We start from the raw sequence: 7,941 nt of genomic DNA, 5'->3' as shown, positions 1-7,941 counted from the left end.
TAGCTTGAGTAACGAGCTGGAGGGCCTTAATTAAGGCTAGTCCTCAACCGCCGTGAGGAGGGTGGAGGCATTGATTAGCCTGAACAGGAGCGCAGAGGAGATGGCCGATGAGACAGGGCGCTCGAGGGAGATTAACTAGGAAACTACAGGAAAGGAGAGGACTTCACGCCTCAGAGACTCGGGCCTAAGGTGAGAAGGATGCTGCTTCTGCATCTATCATCCCTTTCACAGCAGCCACAAAGATATTAAACTATCCGAACTAGCGGAAGAAATGCACTCTGTGGAAGTACACAGACGTGAATGACTGACCAAGCAAATGGTGCTGCTGTACTGAACATTCAATATGTTACAACCACGAACATCAGTATTTAACCCAGCAAAGACTTCTGCATCATATCTCATATGTCAATTTCTAACACCTCTAAATAAGCAATATGATCAAAACTGTGCTACTATAACTATACTGTATCTATGCCTTCGTTCATCTGATTGTTTCAACTTTTTCAGCAAGTAAAAGGAAGTATTCTAAAAACTTTTATATTGTTATCCTTATTTCAAGATTAATACTTTTTGGACTGAAGCAACTTATGTTTATTGATTATCCATGAACCATTCTTAGAAAAATAGTTGAATATGTTTGGGTCAAATATGATATGTTAGACTTTGGTCAGACATCCGTCAGAAATAAAGACGGACACAGTTTTTGTTTTATCTAGTTGTATCTACTCAGTGCAACTTATAACATCCACGTGAATGATATGACACCAAAAGGTCAGAATTAATTTATATTTTTATATTTAAAAAAAAGGAATCACAGATTGCTCCCTTGTGTTAGTATTTTGTTGATTCACCTTTTGCTTTAATTACAACCTTTAATCTGTTGGGATATGTCTCTGCTAACTTTGCAATATTTGCCAACTCTTCACTGAATAACTGCTTAAGTTCAGTTAAATTTGATGGTGACCATTTGTGGACCGCAGATTTAAAGTCATTCCACAGATTTTCAATGGTGTTTAGGTCTGGGCTCTGACAAGATCTTCAAAGGACTTTTTTTTTTTTCTCCATCAACCACTGTTTGGTCAGTTTGCTGTGTGCTTTGCCTCGTTGTCATATTGGAAGTTAAACCTTCTTCCCATTGAGAACTTTTTGGCAGAGGGCAACAGATTTCCCTCAAGAATTTGACAGTATTTTGCCCCATGCATTTTTCCTTCTATCCTGACAAGTGCTCCAATCCCTGCTTCAGAGAAACACTCCCATAACAAGATCTTACCACCTCCATGCTTTACTGTAGAAATGGTGTTATTTGGATGGTGAGCTGTATTGGATTTCCGTCAGACATATAAGCCAAATAATTCTCATTCGTCTCATCTGCCTCAGAATCTTCAAGGTGTGTTCTTACAAAGCTCGGTCGTGACTGCATGTGGCCTTTCTTGAGGAGTGGCTTTTTTCCATACAAGCCACATTTGTGAAGAATTGGTGATATTGTTGTCACATGCACACAATGACCACTCTTTGTCAGAGATTCATGCAACTGCTTCAGAGTTGCTGTAGGCCTCTTGGTAGCCTCTCTGACCAGTTTCCTCCTGGTTTTTTCATACATTTTGGAGCAACGTCCTGATCCTGGGAGGGTTTGTGTTGTACCAGATATCTTCCACTTCTTAATATTAGACTTCACTGTTCTTCTAGGCATTGATAAAGGTTTTGAAATGTTTTTGTATCTATCTCTTTGACTTGTGCCTGTCCACAACTTTATCCCGGAGGTCTTTTGACAGTGACTTGCAACCTATATTTGATTGTTTGTTCCAGTTATGGACTGAAGTGCTCCTGGAAAGCTCTTTTCATGCTGAGCTAATCAAAATGACCACAGATGATCACAGTTAAAAGTCAAATGACATTGTGTGCCATTGAGAAGTTGCTTAGTTACACCTGATTGAGTTTACAAGTGATTTTTAAGAGTGGGTGATCCTTTTTCCAAATCAGTAATTCTGGTTAAATATTTATTTAATAAATATTTTTCTGACATGTTGTTGTTATCTTTCACTTGGATGCTATAAGATGAATACAACGGTGAATACAGCTGGATAAAATAACAACTGTGTCTGTCTTCATTTCAGGCTGCAAAGCAACAAAATGTCTGTTTAATCACGTGTGATATAATTGAGATAAACTATTTTGTGCATTACAGCGCTCTGATTGAACGTTCAGAAAAAGCCCATGTAGAAACCCGCCGATAGACCCTCCCCTCAAAAAAATCAGGAAAGTGGTCGAAGGTTGGCAAAAAGCGATGGATTAATACAGCAGGTGTAAAAGGGAATGTGATGTGATCTAACAAATTACATCTTAATACCAGGTGCAAACAGGGCCTTTGCCCCCATCCTGATTTTCTTTTTCATTGCATCTTCTCACTGAATGCTACACATCAGATCAAATTTATAATTCTCAAAGGACACCAGAGAAAAATTCATTGAGTCACCAATTACATCTATTGAATTTGTGGAAAAGTAACTGCTTTTGAAAGCAACAAAACATTTAAGAAGGTAACTAGATTCACGAGACTAAATCTGTCCAGCTGAAATGAAATTGCACTAATATTGAGAGAACCGACTTATATCAGAGTCTCAACAGAGACTGCAGAAAGTATTGCTAGATTAAATAAATGTGTATAGATCTGTAAATAAGCAAAAGATCAAATCATAAGAGGCGTCTATGGTTGCTGATACAGCAAGACTCTCTTCAAACTGTTCTGACATGATAGTTGCACATGTTTCGAAACTTCATGCATGCTAAATGTAAATAACTTTTGTCACACACTCAATCTATAAAGGAAGTACAGCAATATACTAGTGGTGTTTTGCTAAGTGGGTTACTTTCTATAGCTGGCAGCAAAACGCCACACCATTCCTGTCCCACCAACCACCCTATGCGATTTAGCTTGATGCACAGCGCTGCATACTCTGTGACCCGCTGTGAAAAACAATAAAGGGCTTTTTTGCTGGTCATGTCTGTGGGGCATGCTCAAAAGGACACAGAGAGCAAAGGAACAAAAATATACAAAAGCAAAGTGACCACAGCCGCAAACATCAGTCTTAAACTCTGCTCCTCTGACAACAGCATCGCCCGCCTCACCAGGGCCACCGCACCACTTGAAATAGAGACACTGATAACAAAACAATGCTGCCTTTTTAAGAGTCAAGTGTCATGAACAGAGGTGAACATCTTGTGCTGAGATAGCCAGAAGACAGGTAATGACTAATGATGGATCTTTTTACAGCTTCTTTATTATTATCATTGGAAACCTCCATCATCAAACACTATTTCACAGGTTTTAAGCTTGACCAACAGTCACAGCGGTACCTGCTTCTGCCTGCTATAAGGTACATACATTACATTTGAAAATACACATTTAATTTTGGAATAAATTATTCTATTGTCAATATTCAATGTATGCAGTCCATATATTATAAATATGTAGTCTCTAGATCATTTATACACACACATCCATTCATAAGTGTGGGGTCTCTCTCCATCCACCTTTTTCTTTAATGTGTAAGTAAGCCTATGGGTGAGCCTTCCGCTTCATTAGCCGCTATAGTTAAATAACAAGGAGAATAACAACATGCAGTAAACTGTAAAATTGTTTGCACTACAAACCAGTGTGTTCATAATTAAGATAATACACTAAATTAATATGATAAGCCACACCAACTTTCATGTTTTGTTCAGCTAAAAATAGCGCAGTGGACACAGATGAGACTGGAAACCAGACCCATAGAATTTACAAATGGCCGCGACCATTTTTACGACAAGAAAAAGTTTAATAGCAGTTGAATAGTTTGGGATCTGGTGTTAAAGAGATGGTTTGCCTAAAAATGTAAATTCTGTTATCAGTTACTCACCCTCTAGTTGTTCCAAACTTGAATGAATTTCTTTTTTTTTTCTGCTGAACACAAAAGAAGATATTTTGAAGAATGTTTACTTCCATAGTATTATTTTCCATATAATAAGGAAGTCGGTGGGGACCAACATCTGTTTGGTTAACCACATTCTTCAGCAAATTAGTCAAGAGTCAAGAGGCATTTATTTGTCATTTGCATAGTTAACAATGGGGAAAACTCGGCATTGAAATGCTTGTGACGAGGCTCGGACATACAGTGACAATAACGAGACATAAGACATAGACATGGAGAGCACTGAGGTTCTTGAGTCACTACAGTGCCCATAGACAGAAAGACATGGACAGAGCATTATATACAAATAACTGGAAGTAACAGGTACAATAAAGGTAATCAATGTAATTAGCTCAAAAAGTAAATGTATATAAATAATTAAAATTAATTAAAATTAATTATGATTATTTATATCAGCTGCCAGTAGCAACTACAGCATAATTTATATTAGGGGAGAGCAGGGGCGAAAGTACCATTTTTCAGAAAAATATCATTTTAAAAGATAATGTTGTAGACAGATATATATTTCTGCTGTGGCCAGTAACTCAGAAGTGTGGTCTATCAATACCAGGTGGTATTTTGTAGAAAGGTAGAAAGACTTCAGTATAATTTCACTTTGAACATAAGTTGAACATTGTTACTTTCGACCCCATCGGTTGGGACGAAAGTAACACACAGGTGGGTCAAAAGTAACACAACAATATAAGCTAGATTTTTTGCTATTACTCTTGTTTTTCTTAAGTATACCTGATTGCGACCTTGTTAATATGTAACTGCAAACATATTTTGTCCTTTATCTTTGCAACAAAAAAAATATTAAATTACATCTTCATATTTTCATTTTAAATTTAAGTCTCATCAGATGTCTCAAAACCTGACTGTATTTTTTTTATTATCAATTTCAATGTATTTTTATATATAAAAAAAATTAACAGAATGTACAATATAAAATTGTAATTACATTAGCATAATAAAAAAAAAAAACTCTAAACATAATGTAACGGTAGGCCTATTTATGTTTCCATCGAGTTGTTTTAATGCATAAATTGAAAATGTGCATTAAAACAAATGGAAACACTGCAAATTCATAGGTGGAGGTGTAAAGGCTAAGATATGGCTAATACCCAGATATTAATGTGACGTAGCAGCTGCCCAGAGAGTGATGTTCCTCGATGTCCAGAATCACCCTCTCAAAAACATCTGGATAAAACCAGACCTCTGTCTGTCTTTCTGACCCTCACTCAGACATGTTTTTTTTTTTGGTATAATATGACATAAACATTTATAAGAAATGATGCAAGATGCAGAAAGTCACAATATAGCATGCACCGGAACAAAATAAATACTTTTTGTGACTGTAGTGGGACAAAAGTAACAACTGTTACTTTCGTCCCGACAGGAACTCCTGACATTTTTAAACTCGATTTAATTTTATACCAAAAAAATCTGAAAATGCAAACTTTAGGATGTGTTAAAGCACTAAATAACCTGTAGATTGATCATTACTGTGACACATGAAACAAGAAAAACAACACGACTAATTTAAAAAAACGACCGCTTCAATAATTTACTTTTTGTACTCGAAAACAGTTTTACGGTCCTAACTTTGGGAAACGATGAGGAAATCACGTGATATTTCTCAGCTCCGTCAAGGATTGCATGCTGAATATCTGTCATAGCTGGGAATGAACATGCAGAAAGAGGCTCAGAGAAAATCGCTTTGTTACTTTCGTCCCACGTTACTTTCGACCCCGCTCTCCCCTACAATTAACTAATCTGTTCATTCAGCGAACATACACATTTCATATGAACTCTAAGAAATGTTATTAATGTGGCCAAAGAAAATAACATTCTTACACAGTACATCTAACGCATTATTACTTTCTTACAATTGATTAGAGCATGCAACAAGATCAAGAATCATGTGATCTGCACTTACATGCAACCAAAAAATCAATTTGTAATCGGAAAGACAGCACAATCGGATGAAAAAGCCTTAATGTAAACACCTTAATTGATCCGAATGAGCTCGATCAGAAAGAAATTTCGATCAGGGGGTGGTTCGTTCCTCTTCTAATACGATTGAGAGTGCATATGAACACTCAATCGGATTGAACCACGAAACTGAAAGGAATGTGCATGTGCAATGACACAGAAATAACATAATAACATATGACGCGTGGTATGAGTGGCTCTTCCTTTTTAATAAAGTGTATAATTCACTCTGCAGCTGTGAAGTGAAGCAGGACAACCTTGTTTTGGATACTCATCAACAGGCAACCCGTTTTGGGGATGAGGAGGGGCATTCTGATTTGAAGCATGTGACATATAAACGAGCACATCAACCCGTTAACTTTATTTAATGTTCAAGTAAACACTACATTCAGATTCATCAATCAGAAATTAATTCAGTCCGACTGAACCAAAAATTGTGCATGTAAACGTAGCCAGTGACAGAATCAGAAACTCGTGGAATTTGTTCACAAAAGTTTTATTAAACACAAACAAACATACACATTCAGGCATACTTTAACAAGAACAATAGAATGATAGATAGAGACAGACAGATAGATAGATAAAATCTTAGATCTTTGAGTTAGGGTTATGAAAAATGGGGACGAAAAACAAGTGTTGTGTTTATAATTTTGTTCAGTGTAGACAGATACTTTGAGAAGAATGGGTTTAAATACGGGATGACTGAAACCCCAGGACATGGCCAGCTGTGGGTTATAAAAAAATTCAGGAAGTTTGGCCCAAGGTCGCAAGGTTTTAAGATTTATTTTTAAACGCCTTTTCATTGGAATTAATGAGCACAACCACAATTAATGAAACATTTAATGAAACGGAAGGAGAAGAAACGAGGAGGGGGGATGGGACACGCAACAGGAACGATAAGAGCGTGTCCGTCGCGTGCAGAGATGAGTATGGAAGGCCAAAAGGGTCAAATTCACGTGAATTTTAACGCGTCAACAACACGTTAAATACGTGTATTTTACGCGTAAACAACACGTATTTAACGCGTTAAATACGTGTTGTTTACGTGTTAAAAATCAGCGCGTACTTAACGTGTATTTAACGTGTATTTCACGTGTTAAATACACGTGAAGTACACGTGAAGTACGCGTTAAAAATCAGTTTGAACGGGTCAATGTCATTGGCTGCTGAGGACTTGGGTCAAACCACTTCTGTGAGCTTAGAGGGGTGTACCATTCACAGACAGGCAACCATCATTTAACATGCTATAGATCAGCTTATTCAGCCTTATTATTTTGTCTTTTTTTTGTATAGACTATAGAAATAATATAATTTAATTGCAGTTTTATGAAATATTTATTTTTTAATAAATATTAATTAACATTTTGTGGTGATAGTATAATGTTTATAAAAGTTACAGTATTTTGCAATGAAACAGGACTTTTTGTTTAGCTCTTGACTCGTCAAAATATACTATTTAAATACTGTTGCTTTCTGAGTGCCATACACAAAAATACCAACTCATAACTCCACGAATATAGCAAGGAGAGTCAAAAGTTATAGTCTGATTCTACTGTGACGATCCAAGGGGCTGTAGTATTTTATTTTGCCCAGCAGGTGTCATGGGGTAACACTTTTTGTGTCTTTAGGTTAAGTGCTGTGATGCAGGTGTGGAAAATTGATTGTGATTAACAATGCTGCTTATAAGATGCTGGCTTTCTTACCCTTTGGAGGGAAGGAGATTGGTGCTCGGTCTTTGCTGGTCTTGCTGTTTGGTGGTCAGGCGGACTTTCTCACGCTCTCCAGTCCAAGGCTTGATGTTGTGTTTTTGTATCTTTATATTTTTTTATGTTTTACCTCAATGTGGTTATGGCTGTTTTCTGATTAAAACACATATTTGTGCAAATTTGATTATGTTGTATGGACTCTCTATTCATGTTGCTACTCCTTGATCCAAGGGGTTGTAACACTACGTTCTGTGAAAATGTTTAATAGAGCTCTCCAACTGATTCATGGGTTT

The sequence above is a fragment of the Carassius auratus genome, chromosome 2, assembly GCF_003368295.1.
Source record: "Carassius auratus strain Wakin chromosome 2, ASM336829v1, whole genome shotgun sequence".
In the NCBI taxonomy this organism is placed as follows: domain Eukaryota; kingdom Metazoa; phylum Chordata; class Actinopteri; order Cypriniformes; family Cyprinidae; genus Carassius; species Carassius auratus.
This window is presented reverse-complemented; position numbering follows the sequence as displayed.